Raw genomic sequence first — 23097 nt, 5'->3', positions numbered from 1 at the left:
TTATAATTTGATCTCATCATCACAATATGATTTATAATACGTAGGCATGAGATAATTTCTTATTGGAAAAAGGGGGGGGAGCTTTAGCAGTTAACTCTCGAGAATATTTTCTGACATTTCCCCTACCTTTTTGTTGTGGAGCAAGAAGATGGAGAAGTGATGCTTTTATATGCTGATAAGTTAAGCTGCCTGGAAGCAGATGCTGAATCCTATTGAAAAGAATTTCATTTGAGTTATGCTTAGGGCATTGTTCAGCAGAATACTACACAAAGAGTCTTGACCTGTGTGTTTGAAATGGCAGATGTTCACAGTGAAGATTGAGCCTTGGGGCAACATAAATCTTCACTATTCTATGCCTATTTGCTCAATAACTGTGTTGAATGAAAAAAAAAAGGTCGAGAGAGTTATTTACAAAGCGGCCGCTCTTGCTGCAAATGGACGTGTTCCCCTGAAGATAAGAAAAGCAAGCAAACAAACAAAAACCCTAAGAGCTCAAGCGACGTTAGTCTACCAGGTCAAAAATGAGCACCTCTTCTTCCTCAGAGCTTTGTTTCCATGAAATATTTTTGATGCAAGTCAGGTGGGACAAGGATGGGATTTTTTTTTTTCTTATTTCTGCCAAAAAGGGAATTTTCAACGATTCCTTTAAATTTGGCAAAGCATCAGAAAAGCACAACACTAAGCACCTTCATTCATTTGACAAATACTTATTTATATTTTTCTGTGTGCTCAACACCTTGCTAAGTCTACGGGTTCAACTACAAGGTTCACATAGCTAAGAGAGCATTAATATTTTAAATAAAGTTTGCATTTGGCTCATGCTATATTGAAAAGAAAATAAACTAGAATTTTTGGGAGACAGGGCTGGGTTTGGAGGGGGAGGACAGTGGTGGCAGCAAGTCAGAATTTCTCCCCATGTATGGAACACATAAAGCAGTCTGGTTTCTGTATCACAAAGCCTAACTTTTGAAAAGCTCAATAAGTATCATTTTGTTTTTATTATGAAAGTGTGTATATGTTTGAAAGTGCATGTAGAAAAGATAAAATCCAACCTATATAAAAGAATGTTAAAGATATCAGAATATTGGTCTAGTATGTTGAAGAGGTCTTAGCAAGAAGTAGCTGTGGCCAAATGGTTAATTGAGGCTTAGAGCTACACACAAACAAATGTGCAGGTTTAAGGAGTCTTTCCTTGGCTCCAGGCAACTAGGGAGCCACGTTCTCTTACAGAATGGCGACTGGTAATCAACATGGTTAAAATGTACCTTTACGCAGTGTGCCCTCTACCTGTTCTTTGTCTTTCGTTTCTAGTATTCATGTGTACTATTTTAGCCTCCCCTTGCACACGCAGGACACTCACACATGCACACATATATAGCACACACAGCCACACATACAGTCACTCCATGTGGTGAACCACTGTCGTTCCTGCGCTCCCAGTATTTTTCTTCTTATTTCAGGAAAATTTTTCTTCCTCGCCTTTCCCTCCTCTCTCCTTTACTAGTCTTCTTTCTTTCTTTGATCTCTCCTGCTTTCTTTTTTCTTTAAATTTGTGGAGCAAAAATGAAACAAAACAAAAAAACTAATGTTTAAAAGCGAGTGTCCCAAACTTTCTCAAGTTTATGGCATTCTGAGTATCCTGTTAATTTTTTTCATGGTGCCCCGTAGGCCAAAAGAAATACTTCACAGCTCTATTTAATTAGTAAAATAAGTATATATGTCCTAACAACTTAGTGGCCTTTAAAAGAAAAATCTTTTTACTTCATACTTAAAAACCCACAATTACTTACTAATGTTATGTGTGTGTTTGCCTGATGGGTACAGCCCAGCCCTCAAAGCTGGGAGTCAGATTGGGTGTTGTCATCCTCATTCTTATTCCACATTGGTTTTCATGTGGTATTTGCTTTTATATTACAAACATAATCAAAAATCCAACTTTGCAAAGTTATATCATTGAAACGAATGTAACCCAATCTGATATTGAAACTGTGGATTACTTCAAGTGAGTAGTTTGTGTTGTGCCTAATGGATGTTGCTGTGTTTTTTCATGTATTAAAAATATTTTAGCATTCTGTGAATTTACAGTTGTGTTCTGGGGTGCCATGGCACACAGTCTGGGAGCTGGTGGCCTTATAGAAAAAGAGTAATATTTGTATCAATGTAAAATAAAGTCAGGTGCTTGAAGTGGAAGTAGACATATTAAAATCATTAATCTCGAAAGTCCGTCAAAATGTCCCCACATTTTTTTCATCCTCACAAATGTATCCACCTATCATTTCATTCTTGTATAATAAAGTTCACTTTTTTTAAACACCTACCTTTAAGATTAAAAAGCAGGAATTTCAGGGGCGCCTGGGTGGCACAGCAGTTAAGCGTCTGCCTTCGGCTCAGGGCGTGATCCCGGCGTTATGGGATCGAGCCCCACATCAGGCTCCTCTGCTATGAGCCTACTTCTTCCTCTCCCACTCCCCCTGCTTGTGTTCCCTCTCTTGCTGGCTTTCTCTATCTCTGTCGAATAAATAAATAAAATCTTAAAAAAAAAAAAAAAAGAAATCCTTAATAAAAAAAAGCAGGAATTTCACTTCCAATCCTAATTTTTTGATTTACTGGTTTACTAGTATTTCCTTTTCATTTTCTTTTAATAAAAACTCTATATATTTAAGGTGGGTAACATGATGCTCAGATATACAGAGTGAAATTATTACTATAGGCAAGCTAATTAACATAACTCACTGGAGTATATGAGTATTATTTTAGACTGTTCTTTTCATTAAATAAGTACCATTTACAGTTAATTTAGCTGTTGGGTTTAACCTGGGAGTCTGATAATGACCATTTGTAACAATGTCATGTGGAACATAGCTTAATTTCTAACCAGTTAACTCACAAACACACTATTGGAAACTAACTTGTTTTGTTTTGTTTTTCAACTGGAGATTTAGCCATAGACACTCCTGCTGCAAGTCAAGAATTTTACTCTATGTCATTTTATTTTCTTTACTAACTGTCCAAAGGACAGGCTGACTTTTGGCACAGAAGTTTTGGGTTTGCTTTTGTCCTTGCCTTGGTGGACCTTCTTTGTACTTCCATTGGACAGTGTGCTTCTCAGCATAATTTAGTGGCAAGGCTTAAGTGTATGAAAGCAGTGGGGATATGGATAGGTTGCCCCTGGAATTGTCTTATTTGGCTTTTGTTGCCTTTAAACAGATTGTCGATCCTGGACTAAAAATCTACAGACTGTTAGACCAGATTAAGGATCCAAATGCAGTAGTTGTATTATTTCCAATTAAACACCTCTCAAGAGAAATGGTAGTACACTGAGTACAGAATTTGTTTAAAAAAAATTTTTTTTGTTGACATTTTAGAAGACAAGCACAAGCATTGTTCTGCTTTACATAAAAACTCCTGAAGATAAAAATAGGACCTAATTTGGGCATTTAATAGATCTTGTTAGATGAGAGCTAGAAAATAATTTGAAGTTTTATAACTATATAACCTCCCCTTGCTATAAATGTATGTGGTATCAGCCAGTACATTTTATGGTGCAAGAAACCAAGTAACTTCATCTTCTTCTTTAGTAAAATAAAAGATTGAATCATTCAATAGATTTAATTTACAAGATGTTTTTCTGTTTATCTTTCAGACTTTATTGATCTGATCCAAGGTATCTTGGGACTGCTGGCTGGAATTAAGGTTGGTGGTGTTTTTATATTGATTATGAATAAGCTGGGAAATAAAATAGAAGCGTCTTGGGCCTTTTGACAGCTGGGTCAAATAACTCTTGCAGAGTGTGGTGTAGAAAGCTGAAAGTTAGTGAGAAATGGATACATTTCAGACTTGGGGCACTTAACACACAGCAGTATTTGCCTTCCTAGTTCGTAAAATTCCTTTAATTATCAACTATTGTTTCATTTGTTTTACCTGTCACACTAGCTGAATTTTGATCAAATGAAAAGATCCAATTCTAATGTATTCATTTAATAAATACACATATCAAAAGAATGACTTCTTTGAAAGGCTAGCTAACATTTTAAAGAATGGTCAGCTTCCTGGGCCCCCTGGGTAGTGCAGTTGGTTAGGTGTCCAGCTCCTGGTTTCAGCTCAGATCATGATCTCAGGGTCTTGAGATCAAGTTCTGAGTCAGGTTCCGTGCTCAGCAGGGAGTTTACTTGAGATTCTCTCTCTCCCTGTCCTTCTACCCCTCCCCACTCTCTCTAAAATAATAAATAAATCTTAAAAAAAAAAAAAAAAAGGAAGAATGGCCAGCTTCCTGCATTTGAAGGGAAACACTTGAAGCCCACAGTTTGGTATAGCCTCATTTCCTAAGGATGGTGGAGCTGAAACATTGCTTATCAGTTGCAAATTTCAATTAATTGGCAAAAATGCTAAGATGTCATTCCTTTTGTTCTATTTTCTTGTTAGTTGGTTTCATGGGAGACTCAAAACCAGCTTAACTGACTTTAGGGTAGTAACAGAGCATTAGAGGGCACTCACATCAGTGGGATTGAAATTTCATTTATCCCTTCTATCTTCTTCTCTAGAAAATGTATTCAGATTTTACAACAAAAGAAAAAGCTAATCCATGAATGAAATGAGGGCTTTTGTTGCTCGTGTAAGAACAAAATGCCAGGTGTTGCTAAATTTTTTGTACAGGGCTTTGATTAATAATTAACATAAAGAAAAACATTGGCTTTTCATTTATGCTTACATTAATCAGGAATTTAGCCTTCAAAGCCCATATTTACCCTTCAAATTGCAGTGTCTGCAACATACCAGGCACACAGTAAATATGTACCTTTTCTGGTTTCAAATTCTGACCTCGCTCTTCCACCCCCAATACACACACACACACACACACACACACACACACGCACAACTGTTCTCTCTTTCTCTTTTTCATGTTGCCTGGCGTCCTTTCATATCCACTACTCGGTACATTCTGTGTAAACTTGCACATATTTAAACATGGAATTTCTTGTAAGACTTTGAACTTTTTGCTACTTTTCTCTCACTGGTAGCCCCTATCCACCTGCCAAGCAGAAATGACAAGAAGAATGAGATTTTTGGCAAAGTATAAGTCTTTGAATCAGGAATATTTTCATACACAGGGTTAATTCTGAATTGTTACTTTTTCATTTTACTTAAAAATAAATCACGTTTTGTCCCTCTTCCTTTATGGATTTTGTTTTATGGTTGGTATGGTCAACATGGCAACTTGAAATCTCATCTCATTTTGGCACTTTTCAGAAGGAAGAAAATAAAAAGGAGCATGTAAAAAAGAAAAGAAATAAAAGATTTTGTTAAATAAAAAAAAACAAAACCTGTTAAGTGTAATACACAAAAACTATTCTTGATCTGATCCGCTACCCAACCTGCCTGTAGAGAGTTTCTTTCATGGGAAAGTGAACATAATTTAAGTGTGTTCAGTCTAGTTGTGAAGTCAGAATGACTTACATATTCCAAAATAAGTGCATCAATTAAAATATATAAAATGAATGTAGAAATGGAAACATTTAAAATTCTCATATTGCTAGATCTCCCACATGTGCATGCGAGGTTCGGCACAATTGGTTTTGTTTTCCTTTTCAACTGAGAATAAATTTAATTTGATAGTTTTCTACATCATATTTTGGGAAAGTAGCTAGATATAACAAGGCTTTTAAAAAATAGATTAATTCACCAGAAACAGCCAGAATCTCAACATAGAATAAAATATATAATGAAAATTACCATTCTTTTCTAAACTAGAGCTAAGTTCTTTTGCTTCAGGGGGGGAGAAAAGTTTCCCTCATAGAAAAGCTTCTTAATAACAGCTGAGCAAAATAACTAGTGTTGCTGGAGAAAAGCAAACTTTAGGTGGGGCTATATAAAATGGGGTGTCAGAAATGTCCTTGCACTTCTTTGCACAGCAAAGGAAGCCATCGACAAAATGAAAAGCCAGCCTACTTGAATGGTAAAAAATATTTGCAAATCATATATTTGATAAGGAATCCAAAATATGTAAATAACTTCTACAACTCAATGGCAAAAACATAATCTGATTAAAAATGGACAGAGGACTAAATAAGACATTTTTTTCAAAGAAGACATCCTATGGCCAATAGACACATGACAAGATGGTCAATATCACTAATCATCAGGGAAATGCAGATCAAAACCACAGTGAGATATTACCTCATTCCTGTTAGAATGGCTAGTATCTAAAAAACAAAAAAAAATAACAAGTGTTGACAAGGCTGTGTAGAAAAGGAAACCCTTGTGCACTGTTGGTGGGAATGTAAATTGGTGCAGCCATTATGGAAAACAGTTAAAACAGTTAACAGTTCTTCAAAAAGTTAAATAAAGAACTACCATATAATCCAGCAATTTCACGTTTGGTTATTTATCTGAGGAAAATGAAAACACTAACTCAAAAAGATATTTAAGCCCTCATGTTCATTACAGCATTATTTTAAAAAGCCAAAATGGAAACAACCTCAGTGTCCACTGATGGTTGAATAGATGAAGAAGATGTGGTGTGTGTGTGTATGTGTGTGTGTGTGTATGTGTACAAAGCGGAATATTATTTAGCCATAGAAGAGAATGAAATCTTGCCATTTCTGACAGCACGAATTAAACTTGAGGGCATTATGCTAAGTGAGGTAACTCAGAGAAAGACAAATACTTATGGTCTGTCTTATATATCAAATTACCAATGGGGGTGGTGGTGAAATGGGTGATGGGAGGCAAAGGGGACAAACTTTCAGTATTTAAATAAGTCATGAGGATGTAATATACAGCATGGTAACTATAGTTAACAATACCATATTGCATATTTGAAAGTTGCTGAAACAGTAGATCTTAAGAAGTTCTCATCAGAAGAAAATAAAATTTTATAACTATACATGGTGACAGATTTAACTAGACTTTTAGAGGTGATCATTTTGCAATCTCTACAAATATTGAATCATGTTTTGTACCTGAAAGTAGTATAATGTTGCATGTCAATTATACCTCAATAAAATTTTTTAAAAAAGAAATGTCCTTGCAATATTTTATCAAATTCTAAGATGTTTTCTCACATTAAACTATGTAAAATCAAATAAATGCCACAGTTAATTTGGCAGATATTCTTTCTTTCTTCCTGTCAAATGAAATATGTCTTACAACAGATTGTATTTTAGTTTCTATGAAATACAGTATTATTGAATTTAGATTAGGAAAAGACATAAATTCCTGAAAGATATTACAAAAGGGAATCAGAGTGAACTTCAGAATCTAGAAAGTCATGTTTAAAAACATCTTGCACCACACTTTTTACCTTTAAAAAAAAATTTGTATTGATTTTTCCAATTTATTTTTTTCTCTTCATTATTAATACTGCTACTGGTATTTTGGTATATTTCCCTCCACTTTTTGTCTCACTTTGTTTTCACAAAATTAAAGTTAAACTTTGTATTCTGTACCTTTTGTTATTTGAAAATGTGATTTTAATGACTACGTGATGTTTTATCCTATAAATATGCTATAATTTTTTCACTGTTTTACTTATTTTTGGACATTCAGACTATTTCCAGTATCTCATTGTTTCAATCTGGACCTGGACCCCCCTCCTAATTCTAGTCTACAACCTCTGCCTCGAATTCTCATGTTTTCTATATGTTTCCATACTGTTGAGCTGTTTGCCATCGAGTTCTTTGAATTCACTATCTTATCTGTAAAATGGGAACAAAAATAACCTATGCTTCACTTAAAGATTAAATGAGGTAATGCATAGTTATGAGTCTTAAATAAAGAGGATTCTAAATCACTTTTAAAACCTCTATCAAAAGCCTTTTCCCCTCTGGGTTTTACATGAGTAATAAATTTGGTGCTTCTCTTAAGAATAAAACTAATAAAGAATAAAACTAATAAAGAATAAAACTAATGAAGATCTTTAAATTATTGTCATAAAACAAAATATATAAATGAAGTCAGAAGTTCTATATACGTGTGTGTGTGTGTGTATACACACATATACTGACTTTTATATATATATTTAAACTGACCATTCTATGCTCTGCTGAATGATAGTGTATCTTTTATTCAAGATACTATTAACAAACTAAGCAGCATATTACATAAGTGAGTGGACTTTAACTTAAGAAAAATAGTGTAGAAAATATGAATACTCTAATATAATAGGAGTGGGGAGAGAGGATACTCTTATGTCTTCTGAGTAAGCTTTGTACTTTGAGCTTTGCAGAGTCAAGACCAACCAGTCTTTGACCAGCTACATTGTCAACCTTCAGTACCACCTCAGGGTCTCACTATATTTCTCCTCTCACTTGCTTCACGTTGTTTCACACATTCCTCATAGCATTTGCTCAGACTTCTTTATGTTATGATTAGTTCTGGACATTTCTTATCTCTCCTGCTAACTCATAGCTCCTGGGGTCCTAGCCATTTTGTCTCATGCTAGGGAATGCTTACTTTTATGAATTATAAAGATTAGAAGCCACAATGGACAATTTTATTACATACTATAAACTAAATATACAGTTAAATATATGTGGATGTGTGTGTGTGTGTGTGTGTTTGTGTGTGCGTGTGTGTGCTAGTAATTATTAATCACTCTATTTTCTTCCCTGGTGATAGAAAAATTTGAGCAAAAAAGCAAGGACTTTGAACAAATCACCCAAAAGACATTCGAAACAGTAACAATCATTAGGTTCAATTTGAGGAATTTTAAAGAGTAAAGGTATGAGAAAGGTCATTGTTTTGTCATTCTGCTTTATTCCTCCATTTAGCATAATATGGTAATAGTATAAATATATTTAAGGATGAAGACTTACCCAGAATTCTAATTATTGGATTGACATGTGACAAAGTGACTTTGAGATTCCAGAAAGATTTGTAAAATGCCTAGTTATTTGTTTACCACTTTAAGGAGAGATACAAAGCCGCTAGAATCACATTTCAAACTGGAAAGACCAGTTGGTTTTAGGGAGAATTTGCTCTCTTCTTTGCAGCTTTCCAAAATCTGAAGCATTATAAATACTTATTTCTTCCTTTTCATAAAAAGCTGTTCTTTCCCGTTACAAACATTGAAATCAAAAAACAAGCTTGTGACATGATTTGGAATGGGAGAGGTGGGGGGCAGGCTGAAGTGGGGGTGACAGGTGTAGGGGAGGAAAATTTTTACCTTCTTTCCTTCTAGGTTCTTTGGCTAGCCTAGTAATTAAATTGACATAAGACAGACTAACAGGAGAGAAACAAATTCAGTTTTGTACAGGAGCTCATAAAAATATGAGACTCAAAGAAGTGACCAAAGCAGGCAACTTTTATACCTTTTAGACAAAGAAACAATAAATTTGTGAAAAATTGACAAGATAAAGAAGTTTGGGCTTGGGGGTAGTAAATTAGTGAGGAAGTAACATGATTTGTTTATACAACCTTCTGGACTCTGAATTCCCTCTCTTATCTGGTGATAAGGATGTCTCTTTACCTCCTGGTACAGGAGAATACCTTTCATAAAGGAGATTTATTTCCTGCTCTCAGGAGGACAAAAGAGGGTCAGAGTGTCTTTCTTGCACTGGCTGTTCCTTAAGTAACTTGTATTTAAAATAATCAATATGCCAAAGTGACATATTTTAGGGAGGCTGCCCAGAACCTAATCAGAGGCAAGCTTGCTATCACTTCTCAATCTCCTCTTATGATCTAGTGTATTACCTCAGGAAAATATGTTCCCAGAATTGCTCCTTTATTTTGACAGAGTCTTGACATACTGAGGAAATAGGCTTGTTGATGCCACAGAGGACAAATAGAAAACACAACTTGCTGGAACTATAATAAGTAACTGCTAATGAGTCTGTTTTTCCATGTTGGAAAAAAAATTCTAGCTGAGTCTTTTTTTTCTTAACTAAATGTTTATAGTATCAAATGGCTACAAAAGACAGTCCTTTGGCTATGTTTTCATATAAACCCCTTGCTTCTGAAATCTATCCTGTGGATTTAATTCACTGATCAGCTTATTTTTATTCTTTTCCTGAATTCATGGGGAAGAAAGAATGCTGTTCCCAAGAATAGCACAGCTGATGTTTTTTGCAGATTATTTATGCCATTAAAGAATACCATGACTTTAATTTGGGCCTATATCTTATTAGGGAAGTTTGGAGGATTTAAAAACATAAGAAGTACATTTTCTTCTTATGTAAGGAGTCCATTCATTTAGAAATCCTGTATTTCTTTTATAGCCTATTTATTGCCAAGTAATAACTTTGTATTATTGAAAGGGGATATGCTTTCTTCTTCCTCAGCTTCTAAGTCCATAGTTATTTAGTTTCATTAGTTATTCATCTAAGAATAGAAAATCATCAGTTGCATAGCAGAAAAAGGAATGTAACATATAATACATATAAGTTAGATAGCTACATAGATATGTAGACTAGTGTTGGATAGTTTTGCTAATGAACAGTTCAAGGGCTTTGCTTTTAGGCACACTTGATGGGCCATTCCTGTTAAAGAAGGTAAAGTGATCTGCCTTTTCTGAACTAATTCCCTACGGTTATTTAGCAATATAAAAATGTTAGTTGAAAAACCAAGACTTGGTTTCATTCCATTATTATTCAATGTCTTGTGACCATCAACTTATGTTGATTCAGAGTCTTTGCTTTGTTTACTTTTCTTTCCATGATTTTAATCTAATTAGTAAAGAGCTGAATAAAAACAAAACACTTATTATACACATGCTTATATACTTATAATATACTTATTATACACATGCTTCTATGTGTATATTTCTATATCCACCCATGTCTTTCACTTTCTCTCTTCCTCCTCTTCTGTCTTATAGTAAAAATTGTATGTCTGTCACATGAAGTTTATAGTTCAAAAGTAAAGCAAGCATATTAGCCAGTTTTTAGAATATAAATAAATATTTAAAACTTTAGATACTATCATCCTCATTTCATGCACAGAGAAACTTAGTCACAAACTAGACACAGTTTTTATAAAAGATTATTTCTGTGTAAAATGTAATAGTTCTTAAAAATATAGAGAAGTCTTTTTGGGGATAAAAATAAGTACAAAAATATACACTTACCCAAATGTAATTACTTGCTTATAATATGTAAGTATAGACCATTTAGTAATGGCTTCATTTATAAGATATTAATCTTCAGATCTGCTAAGTATGAGTGAACTTGATATCTGTTGCCTGAAGATGTTTTACTTACAGAGTGTAAATACCTTTTCAGTCTCATCCTTATATCTACTGACATGGATTAATGCCTTGTCAGAAGTAGTTCTCTAGGGGCGCCTGGGTGGCACAGTGGTTAAGCGTCTGCCTTCGGCTCAGGGCGTGATCCCGGCGTTATGGGATCGAGCCCCGCATTAGGCTCCTCTGCTATGAGCCTGCTTCTTCCTCTCCCACTCCCCCTGCTTGTGTTCCCTCTCTCGCTGGCTGTCTCTATCTCTGTCGAATGAATAAATAAATAAAACCTTTAAAAAAAAAAAAAAGTAGTTCTCTAGGTTCAAGACTAAGGTGATAGAATGTGTTAGTTCACTTTTAAAAAAACATCTGTGCTGGCATTTTAAGGGGTCTTAAGCCAGCTATGAGGAAAATCAGCCCCATAGAGGAGGATAAATTAAACAACAGGGATTTGTTTTTCAAACACAGATTTGTCCAAGGGACGCCTGGGTGGCTCAGTCGGTTAAGCATTTGACTCTTGGTTTTAACTCAGGTCATGATCTCATGGGTCCTGAGATGGAGCCCAGGGTGAGGCTCCCGGCTCAGTAAGGAGTCTGCTTGAGGATTTTCTCCCTCTGCCCCTTCCCCCGTTCTCTCTCTGTCTCTCTCTCTTTCTCTAAAATGGATAAATGGATCTTTAAAAAGCAAAATAAAACAAAAAAACCCAGATTTTTCCACCAAGGAACTGAGGACCTCATTTCTGAAACCATTAGGGAAAGTAAAATTAATAAGAATTCCCTCTTCTAATTGTGATTTTTATTTTCAAGTTTTTTTCATTGTTTAAAGATTTTCTGTAAGTTTGGCAATATGGGAAAAATGGGTCGGTGAGTAGAGTGTTTAATTTAAAAGGCAACTTAATAGATGCAAACTCTTTCAAATTTCACTTGACTTTCCATTATCTTTTAGGGACTCAGAGATATAATGCAGACGATTTGGCAATCATATCACAGGGAGAGGACCTTTGCACTTAGTTTCCCTTTGGGATTTTCCACCTGTTTTAACTAATTGGAAATTAAGATATAAAATTTTCACTATTAATAGTATGTTTGAGGCATGTACAAGCAGCTATGTAGGCTAGGTGAAATCAGTGACCAAAAAGAAATTACACTTTTGTGTTCAGGCTCAGCTATTATATGTAGGTTTATCACCTTTTCTTATATTTCATACAAGCATTACATAACAAATACATGTTACATGTTAAAAATTATGTAAATTACCTTAATATAGCTTATAGTACTTAAATAACTGTGTATCAACTATAAACATAAATCCCCTAGAGAAGTTACCTAAATAGTTTTTATTTCCTTTATCAGACATCATTCTGCCTCCTCCACCGTACCTGGAATTGCTGGGAGGTTTTGTTTGTTTGTTTTTTGTTTTTTTTACATTGCAGAGACTGAATAAATATTTGTTAGTTTAATGATTTTCCTGTATCTAGTTTCTCTTTGGATTAAACATAGTATCTTCTCCACTTCTGTGTCATGGTTTGCTCAGTGATATTTTGACCACTTCATTATTTACCTCACAAAGATGATACAGCTTTTGTTCTTGATACCTACTTATTTCATCATTTTGATTCTGCCATATATGGTGTCCAACTCAGCTAATCAAACAATGTCCCATTTTCTTGGATGCAGGAGTCATTAGCTAAGGTGCCCCACGTGGATGTACACCACTTCATAGGGCGGGATGATGATGAGGGGTGGGGGAAGTGAGAAATGTGCTCAAGGAAGACAATAGTTTATGTAAAAAAAAAAAAAAAAAAAAAAAGTCCTAGTGACAGGTAAATGCCTGATAGCCACATGGAAATTTTAAAAAAGAAAGGGTGGAGGGGAGTAAAATAGCCCAAATGATAACTCTTTTTGCCTGGTCTAGACATATTTTTAAATCATGAGTTGTTACTTGTACTCTCATATTAAAGTCTTTGCATATATGAAGTAAGTCTACACGAGAAGGTACAGTTACAGCGGAACAGAATAGTTATGAATAAGTCAAATATTGAGAATACACTTGCAGTTCAGTTGAGTGCTAGGCTCTGTGGATGCTTTAGAAGTATTAAAAATGGTTCCTTTGTTCTCTGATAGCTTGCAGTCAAATTAAGCTAAGGGAAAGCTAAAGCATATAAATAGTGACTAATACATGATAATGCAATCAAATACTAAGTACAGACATAACTTCTAGAGAGATCTAGAGAAGATATAATTCACTGTGATTACAGAGATCTCATTTAAAAAAAGGAATTTCAATTGGGTTTAAAGGTGACTAGAATTTAAATAGGCAAAATAGAGAGTGAGATGTAGAAAAAGAAGGGCATTTCTTCAAAGAGTTCTATGGAAGCCAAGGCACAGAGAAGGTACCAAAGATTGAGAAGTTAGGAAACCTGAAACAGAAGGTGTAGGACAGGTTTACTTTGGACCTGGATTTTACCTCTTCCCTCTCTTCTTCTGTTCCAGCCTTCCTTTTTTTTTTTTTTCTTTCTTTCCACAAATATTTGTTGAACTATGTCAACTGACAGAAATAATACAATTTAGTAACAAGTTTGATGTCCTCTGTTCAAGGGGAAACAATCCATGAATTGGGGGCATACAGTGCCTCACAAAGCAGAACAGTGTTCCTGAGGGACTTTGGTTAACAGTGAATTTTACAGAGCATTAGAAAAGGCAATGCAGAAACGGCATGGTAGGCTAGGAGGTTGAGAATTTCTTTATAAGCAGGTTCTGTCATCTAGGGTAGGGTAAGCTAGCTAAAGCTGGGTTGGAGGATTGTGACTGGTAGATGTTAGGATTCCTTGACAGTTGTTTCCCAAAAGTGCAGGCTGACTTAAGTTTAGATTTGTGACCTGAGCTGGGCACAGTCTTTATCTACTTTTATGTGTATCTACTTTTTTTTTTTAAAACTCTGAACAGAAATTCAATCCGTCATTAGAGCTTTCATGCTGTCCTTGTGCACAAAGAATAGTTACATATGGAAGTGCTAACGTGAATGTCTGTTTCAAGAGCTTCCATTAAGAAAGTTGCATTTGTGCGTTAGATTTTGTGAAAAAATAAATAAATACTAATATCTCAACACATGGGAACTAATGTTCCAACTGACATTCATGCTATCTGGATTTATTTTTATATTAATGCTACCAAGCTTGTTTATAATTAAAGGTAAAATGAAATAGTAAAATTAAGTACTACATCTCTTTACTAAATTTCACATGAGAAATTTGGAACTTCACCATTCAAATTATTTGTTAAATTATTTAATAGGGCTCCACTACAGGGAGAAGGGTTCATTGTAATTGAAATTGTTGGGGAAATATAATTAAAAACAAACTCCCAACACAGAAATCCTCTCCACAAAGGTAGTAGGGAGAGAAAAAGACAAAACAAAACAGAACTTCTGTTATTGAATAAGCATTAAACTAGAAGGAGATGCACGTCACAGGAAATCCACTAAGAGATTGCAAAGACCAAAAGAAACTTCTCCCTTTTTTATAAACAGGCAGATAAAACCCATTACATACATGCTTTCAAGAGAAACGATAACTAATCCTTCAGTAAGAGCACTACATTTACCTGGTAATTGGGGTGACCATCTGTGTTAGCTAATTGGCTTTCTCCAGAGGAGAGACAAACTTCTCATAACCTTTATGATAGCAGCTAGTTTTACAGTTTGGAGCAAGAGGTCCACTGAAGTTAGACTCTTCATTTCCTACAGGAACTGGGAGATAGAGAAGCTTCCTCCCTCCAAGTTTGCATTTTTAAAAGATGGCTCCCAGGCCCTTGAAGAAACATTCCTGTGTGTGAGAGAGGCCCGAGGTTTAATTAACCATTATAAAGATTTACAAACCTTTGAAAAGGGGAGTGAAAGAAATTCTAAAAGATAAAGGAGAGGGATGGAGTCTCTCTACCCTTATTTTCACAGGCAGAATTAAGCCCTTTATTTTTCATTTGTATTTGCCCTTACAATGAATTAAATCATAATTTCTTTAAAAAAGTAGTCAATGGATGGTTTGGGTCCTCTAAATATACTGCTAATATATTTTAAAACAAAAAAAAATAGGCTTTAAAGTGGAAAGATTTAGGTAAAATCACTCCTTCCTCCTAGTCATTGTAACCTGTTGCCGGGTAAATTAGTGGGGCTGTACTGCTGAGATTTGGCCTTTGTAAGGGAAGGCTCAGGCCTCTGCAGAGGGCAGAATGGACAATGTAAAAATAACAAAGTACTCCTTTAAGTGTTTTTGAAATTGGACATTCAAAGCTTTCTGGTGCATTTCACTTAAACTTTCTCAACTGGTGGACCTCTGGTGCTCATTCAAATGCTAATGTTTGGCCTTCTGCTTTTTTAAAGCAATGCAAGCTGGGGGTCATGTGATCCTAATTAATGCAATTATGAGCTTTCTGGGAGTAATCACTTTGGTTGCACCCAGAGTGAGCATCTGCTGATGATAACAGATCCAGAGATAGTTTACGAAGACCAGGCTTCCCTATAAGACATCCAGTTATTCACTTCTTCATCTGTATACATATACAGACCTAAAACCCATATGTGCTAATAAGAGCATTCTTTTTCCATACACGTGGTTTTTTTCCTTAAAATTCTTCTTTAAATTTAATTGGAACAGTTGAAAATGCATATTTGTGTTTGTGAATATATTAGCATTCTAAAGACGGACATGGAGAAAACTCTAATAATGACTAATAATGACTAATAATGAAGCAGCATCCTTCACCTACACATGTTTTAGTTCTCTGTGCAGAGAAAAGAATGTCACAAGGGCTTAATCTTTCCCGCAGAAGTATTATTTCATATCACTTTATTCTGTTTTGTTTTATTAATTTGGGGGTGAAGACCTAACTTCTATTCATGAGGGTGTGTATTTAAGGGGAAATTCTCCAGACAGCACAAGGCTTCTGAGAGTCATTCTTTAACAAGGGAAATCGTTTTCCCATGTAAGGCCATTTCCTTCTTAAGAGGTTATAGTTTCATAGGATAGTTTTTTAGCAGTATTATTTACCTTGTTCCCTGTTACTTATACTTTTCGGGCTATTGTGGACTCGGTTTTAAATTTCATCACATATTATTGGATTATTTTTACCCTGGTCCATATCACATGGTAACCTTTGAGCAAACTGTGCTCATACTGAATTGCTATCTTATTGAAGTAACGCTATTTATGACAGTGAAATTAAAGATAATGCATGGCATCCTCCTTTAAAAATCCCTCATAGTGCCAACTTGCCTCCAAAGTCAGGTTTAGAGCTTATGATTTCCTCTTTTAGTGCTGAGGCTGACAAAGCTTATTTCCAGTCCGCGTAAAATGACACATAGTAAATTACTGATTCATTAAACAAATGCCTTTTGTGAGTACCATGACGTGGCAAGAAGTGTGCTAGGTATAGGGGATGAAAACTAAATTTCCCTTTGCCCTTCTAGGTTCTCAGCTGAGACTCCTGTAATAAAAGAGAGATTTACGGGAGAAAAACAAATTTAATTTAATTTTGTACATGAAGGGACCCCAAAGATAGGAGATCCAGAGAAGTGATCAAAGCAGGCAACTTTTATACCTTCTAGACAAAGACGTAATAAATTCGTGAAGAGTTGACAAGACAAAGAAGTTTGGCGCTTGGGTAGCAAATTAATGAAGTAGCAAGATTTGTTTATGTAGCCTTCTCAGCCCTGAAATCCCTATCCATGGCCTTAAGGATACCTTCTATCCTCCAAGTGCAGGGAGTGTACCCTTCACAGGGGGAACTTATTTTCCTACTTTCATGGGCACAGAAAAGGATCAAGTTGTCCTTCTTACATCAGCTGTTTCTTACGTAACTTTAATTTCAAAATAATCGATATGCCAGAGTGGCACATTTTGGGGTGGCCTAAAGTACATACCTTTGTGGTGGCCTTTGAAGTACATACCTGTACCCCATAGCATATTTGTATGGTATACCCACATGCAGGATGGAGTTTGCTAAATGATTTGTCTTCATCTATTAACAAGTTAAAAATGCATCTATTGATGGCTTTTAAAAACTTTTTTTTTTTTTTTTTGGTGGCAGCACCTGTCAAGTTTCCCTCCCACCCCTTTTTTGTCATTACTAGGAAACGACACAATTTATTCTTAAGGAAGAAAGGATGTCTGATTGGATCATAACCTTTTCCTCCTACATTCATCTGTCTGTCTTTGTGCTCCCTCCTTGCTTCTTGTAAACTTTTTAATCTTCTTAAAAAAAAAAGTCTACTTCAGCTGTAAGGATTGATATCTTTCTTTTCTAACTTCTCAGAGAAAGAACAGTAAAGAGACTTGGCCACATTAGAACTCTGTCAGCTCGGACTCGGTGCCTTTCGAAGATAACATTAGAAGCACATTCATGTTCCATCTGAACTGATAAGCCAGGAAATTGGGATCTTGAGATCAAAAGTTTAAGCTTTACATACAAAATTCTATTGCATATTTTAGACAAGCTTCACATACTAAATTGCTAAATTGAATAATTACGATTTCATAAGTATCAGAGCCCTCTTGATATTCTTTTCAATACAATGATAGATGAAATATATGATAGTATAGTTCAGTTGTTCAGCATTATAAGACTTCCTATAAGTAAATTCATAAATCACACACAAAAATTTTTTGACAGACCATATATTTAGGAGTTGGGTTCAGGTATGTTGTCTTCTAAATATAATTCAAATGAGGAGAATTTGTCTGCTGACTTTTGGTTTTTTGTTTTTATTTTTTTATTTGAGAGAGAGAGCGCAAGTGGGGGAACGGGCAGAGGCAGAGGGAGAAGCAGGCTCCCCGCTGAGCAGGGAGCCCCATGCAGGGCTTTATCCCAGGACCAGGGAGGTCATGACCTGAGCTTCTGAAGGCTGACGCTTAACCAACTGCCTGAGTCACCGAGGTGCCCCAGTCTGCTCACTTTAGAGAAGTAACAAAACCTGTGGTGAGCTTCTCCTCATGTAACTATAGAACCAGACAGCTCATTTCAGCATCTTTCCTAGCAGTGCTCCAGTGCAGATGGTGGTCCTCCTTTCATTTCACCAATTGGATCTCTTCTATGATATGAGAGATGATATCTAGAAAACGAAGTAACCTGGAACTCCAGAGCTGATCAGAGCAGGAAGGCATGGCCATGAATGTACAAGGCAGAAGTCAGGAGCACTGTAAACATGGCCAGAGCAAAAATGATGTCATCTGCCACAAAGTAGCATTTTGAACTCTTAAAGGCAGAGGAAGAAGAGTGAGCTGGCAGGAGTCTCACAGATTTAGATGAATGATACTAAGTCATGTCATTGAAGTAGGTTGACAAATCTGAAATCTTAGATTGAATAAAATAATTGTCTTAGAGGATGTTTCAAGGAATGTTTGTGACAAGTCCTCTTCAAAATAACTTGAAAGTACTGTGAATGTATTTTATGATTTGGAGTCACTGATTGAGGGCTTTTTTTAAAGATTTTTATTCATTTATTTGAGAGAGAGAAAGAGAGCCCAGAGGGAGAGTGAGAGGGAGAAGCAGACTCCCCGCTGAGCAGGGAGCCTGATGCGGGACTCGATCCCAGGACCCTGGGATCATGACTTGTGCTGAAGGCAGACGCTTAACCGACTGAGCCACCCAGTCACCCCACTGACTGAGGGTTTAAATCAATATATAAAATAAGTTTCAAAATTATTAATATGTATAGGACACTTACAGTTGTAGGTCTCTCCCAATTAGAGGGCTGTGACCTGAACCTCGAATCCAGGAAATTGTTATTAGCAGAGTCATTAATTGGGGTCTTTCTAAAAGCTCTTACTTGGAAGTTTGTTTTTGCCTACTCACCTTTGGTCAAATCTTAAATCTTCCTCATTCAGGGAAAAATAATAGTTGATGCTACCCCCTCAGAAATAGAAGTGTTCCACTCAGACATATTACAGTTTATGGACAGGAAACACAAACCAATAAACCAGAGATATCAATTCAGTGCAGCCCACAATTACAGGTGATGTAATAAGAGTAGTCGTGACTCTAATGAATTTATTGTTGTCGTTTCCTGTTTATCTATGGATGCCTGAATCTGGTGTTTAGATGTGACAGATTGCATGCTTATGCAAAGGCTGGTAAGGCACAAATTAAATTCTGATATTTGCATTCACCTGAAATTGCTTCCAGTAAATAGTTTGCTGCCTCCTCTCCCTTTATTCTCCATGTTTCTGTTGAGATACACTTTTACATATCAGTTTCTCAGAGAAGCCTTCCCTCCACTGGGCCAGATGTCTCAGCTACGCGTTCCTAGAACACGCTGACTTTTGTCTGTCATGGCACTTCACTTTATTTGCGTTGCTTAATCAACCTTCATTTTTCTTATTAATTAGATTTTAAGTTCCTTGAAGGCAGAGGCTATATATGCCTTGTCATTACCCTCTTGCTGTAAACTCGCACCCTGCCAGATAGAGGTTTTGTACCCATTAGCTGTTGATTATGCTGGTTGCTATTATTTCCACTGCCTTGTGTGCCCCTGTCATCTGCTGTATCCCTTTCAAATCACCCTCTCTGGGCTGCCGTATTCCTGGGCCTTCTGCATGTTGAGGCTGGGTCTACTGGGTCTACCTGCCAGATCCCCCTTCCTGCTCCTCCTGACCTTTGGGAGTCCCTCCTTCTTCTCCTCTGGAGGCCCCTGTCATACTCAGCAGTCAGTCAACCTGCAGTGTATTAGCCCTTACGGAGCATGGTAAATGAGACAAAATCTCTTCAAACCGCATGGCAGGAATCCTCAGACCTGTTCAGCTCCATTTGGCTTTTTATTCATTTATTTTTTTGCCGGGTGGTCTGAATCAAGGATGGAGGTGCCCTACATTTTCAGATCTGTTTCCTACAGATTCAGTGTTAAGCACTTCTAGTGCTGTTTATATCTTAAGCGTAACTTTATAAAACTCTATTTTGAAAAGCGATGACTAACTATGGAAATACATAAAAAGAAAGTTAACGGAAATGAAAAGTCTCCTTTAAATCTGTTTGTCAAGGCTTCTCTCATTTAGAAAACACAAAAACTATGTTGCTTGCCTCCCTGATGATTTGTGCCAGTGTTATTTCTCCCATTTGCTAAAGATGCAAAATTTAGTTGGGCTTATTAAAACAGTTGAACGTATCAAAGGCCTACATAACGTGGTGTGAGTAAATGTTGTTTCACAGCTTATTTTAGTACCTAGAATGGTTGGCATGGCAACCTCGAGAAGGCATTTTAGATGCTCAATACATAAGGATTTTCATTTTGAAAGTCCTGGTTCTCTTATTTATTCCTATTTAGAATAAACGTTAATGCTTATTTCTGTCTAATTTTAGAAATATGTTTTTTCCATAAACAGAAGGAACTTCTTTAGTGAAATTTTTTTTAAAGAAATATATATTTGAATAGAGAATAATAAGGAGGTAGGCAGGGCCAGAGGGATAATCTTCAAGAGTTAAGGGATTTAATTCACTGGATACACATATAGATGGTGGAATCATATAGAAATGTTTCAGATGCAGGTTCCAACACTTACTAGCTATTCAACAATTTCTGTATTAATTGCCTCAAAAAACTGAGATTAAAAATTGATATGATAGGAATCAAAGAAAATAAATGAGGTGACATATGTAATGTAGGGAGGAGAGTGTCTTGCACGATGTACATCTTCATCAATTTTCAGTCTTATATTTGTGAAATACAAGGAAAGCCGGTAAAGGAAAAATTCCACAAAATACTTTGATTCAGAAACCTTTTCATTAGCCGTTCTTTTTTTCTGTCCTTATGTCTTTTCCCTGAATATTGTGAAATGTTGGTTATAAAATGTCTCCAGACCTTCATTAATTTATTTGTGCATAAATTTCTGTGGATTAAAACAAGGTGTGAAAACAGTTCCATATCAATTATTTTTTTTCAGTTCATTACCTGTTGTGTTGTTCTGTTCCTGACTGGAGTTCTCTTACCCCATGACCGTGACCATCAGTGCCCCTGGGGATCCAGAAAGCTGGGTTTGACTCTTGCCTCTTCTGCTAAGCAGCTGTATGACCTGGAATAACAAACTTTGACTCTCAGGACCTGAGTTTTCTTATATATAAGTTAACTGGAGATAAGCCATATGGTTTCTAATGTCTATATATCCCAGCTTTTTAATACTGTGATCGTTATCAACCTGGGTGTCAGGACAAGGTCTGAATTTCTGGACACCATTTTTTTCTTGACACCACACACTAAACTCACATGTGATATTGGACATTATATAAGAAAGGTTATTTTTCATTCTTCACAGCCCTGAATCTACCATTCCTGCAATGCCTAAAGGCTGTCAGACTTTTGAAAAATATCTTTAAGTAAATAAGCAGCTAATTTTTTAAACTTAGAATCACAGAATACTTGGCAGGTTTGATGATACCGGTTTTCCAAAAATCCCTACCAAATAAAGGACAATTATTGCTAAACCTATATTTAAAAACACAGATACCAATTTTCCATATCCATATTTAGAATTGGTATTTCGTATGTGTAAAACAGTTAAAAAACAATTGGTATATTTTATACCAAAACAACCAAGTGATATGAGGAAGTTATGATGAGAGAACAGCCCAAAGGAGACACTTCCTCAGGTTATAAAATTTGCCAGTGTGCGGACAACTGTTAGTTCATGGAAGGCTAATCTGTAGGCAGTGACTGTTGCTGAGCATGTCCATTCCTGAATGGACTGACCCTTGGAGTGACTTGAGTTAGGGACCAAGATAATTACGCCTTTGGAAAGGGTATCATGGCATAATTATATATACCCTACACCTCAGCAGCTTCAGCCTTTCTAACTAATGTTTGACGAGGCTATCAGAATGATCTCAAGAAGATTAACTTTGGAAATTCCACTAAGTAAAAACTCTGCTGCCCTTTCAAAAAATGTTCACATGGAATTCTGTGTACTTCAAGACTACATATGTAGCTTTGTCCAAACTTAGTTTATATATTAATTTACAATTTCTTTTTTTTTTTCCTTCCCAAAGAAAGTCTGGGGAAAAAAGTCTTCACTATAGTAACTGATTAGTTCCATTTCCTGCAATATTTCTTTCCTCGTGGTTGCTGGCTTCTAGCCAATTCTATTTTTGCGTTTATTTTCTCCATTACATTTTTTTTCTGAGTAGAAGAATTTTTGTGTTTTTCATTTCATCAAAATGGAATTCTTCCCATGTCATGTCATGATTTTGATATTTTCAAAGCTTCAAAACTGATGCAGAGGTGGTGTCCACATAATTAAACATACCATAGACTTTGAAAAGCAGTCTGATAATTCAGAAGGTATTCTTGACCATCAGTGGATGGGGAGTGCCCGATCACTTTTTTCCTGGGTCCTATGCTCTTGAGGGCAGCAGTCAGCTTGATGCAGCTGTGGTCTAAAAGAGGAAACTACGAGTCTAGGAAGTGACCTCATGAGAATGCAGAAAACTAAGAGATATAATAATAATACACAAACAGCTTATTGCATCAAGTGCCTGAGAATTTTCAAAGTAGAGGGAAATGCAATTCAAAGAATATGCAGATAAGTGTCCACATATGAGTGCATGGAGAAAAGCACTGGCGTGAGTGAGGCTTTTCTCAGTCTTTTGTTTTTTTGGTTTGTTTCTTTCTGGGTTTTTTTTGGGGGGGGTACAGAGTAGGGGGTGGTATGTGTTTAGAGCACTCCAGATTTATTTGGATAAGCTACATGAGCATTTGCAGTTCAGGATGTAAGCATTTATATAAATTTAAAAAGGTGAGGACTCTGCCTGGGAGCAAATCCTTCTGTCCTTCTATGTCTATATTATATGTTGAAAAATAACCAAGAAGTTGCCATAGAATTCATAGAATTTACCTCCTAATTGAACTAGCTGTGCTAGATCCTTTCAGAAGCATTGGCTGACCTCAGT

The 23097-nt window shown here is 36.0% G+C and overlaps 1 long non-coding RNA gene across 1 annotated transcript in view; it reads left to right on the top strand.

Moving 5' to 3' along the window:
• The window catches only part of LOC103659813, a 137412-nt gene that overhangs the window by 61142 nt on the left and 53173 nt on the right, over positions 1-23097 (top strand). Inside the window, exon 2 of the long non-coding RNA XR_567635.2 lies at positions 3644-3693. This is a non-coding gene — a long non-coding RNA (uncharacterized LOC103659813). The remainder of the gene's footprint in view (positions 1-3643; positions 3694-23097) is intronic.

Source organism: Ursus maritimus, unplaced genomic scaffold (assembly GCF_017311325.1).
Source record: "Ursus maritimus isolate PB19 unplaced genomic scaffold, ASM1731132v1 scaffold_1, whole genome shotgun sequence".
NCBI lineage: Eukaryota > Metazoa > Chordata > Mammalia > Carnivora > Ursidae > Ursus > Ursus maritimus.
This window is presented reverse-complemented; position numbering and strand designations above follow the sequence as displayed.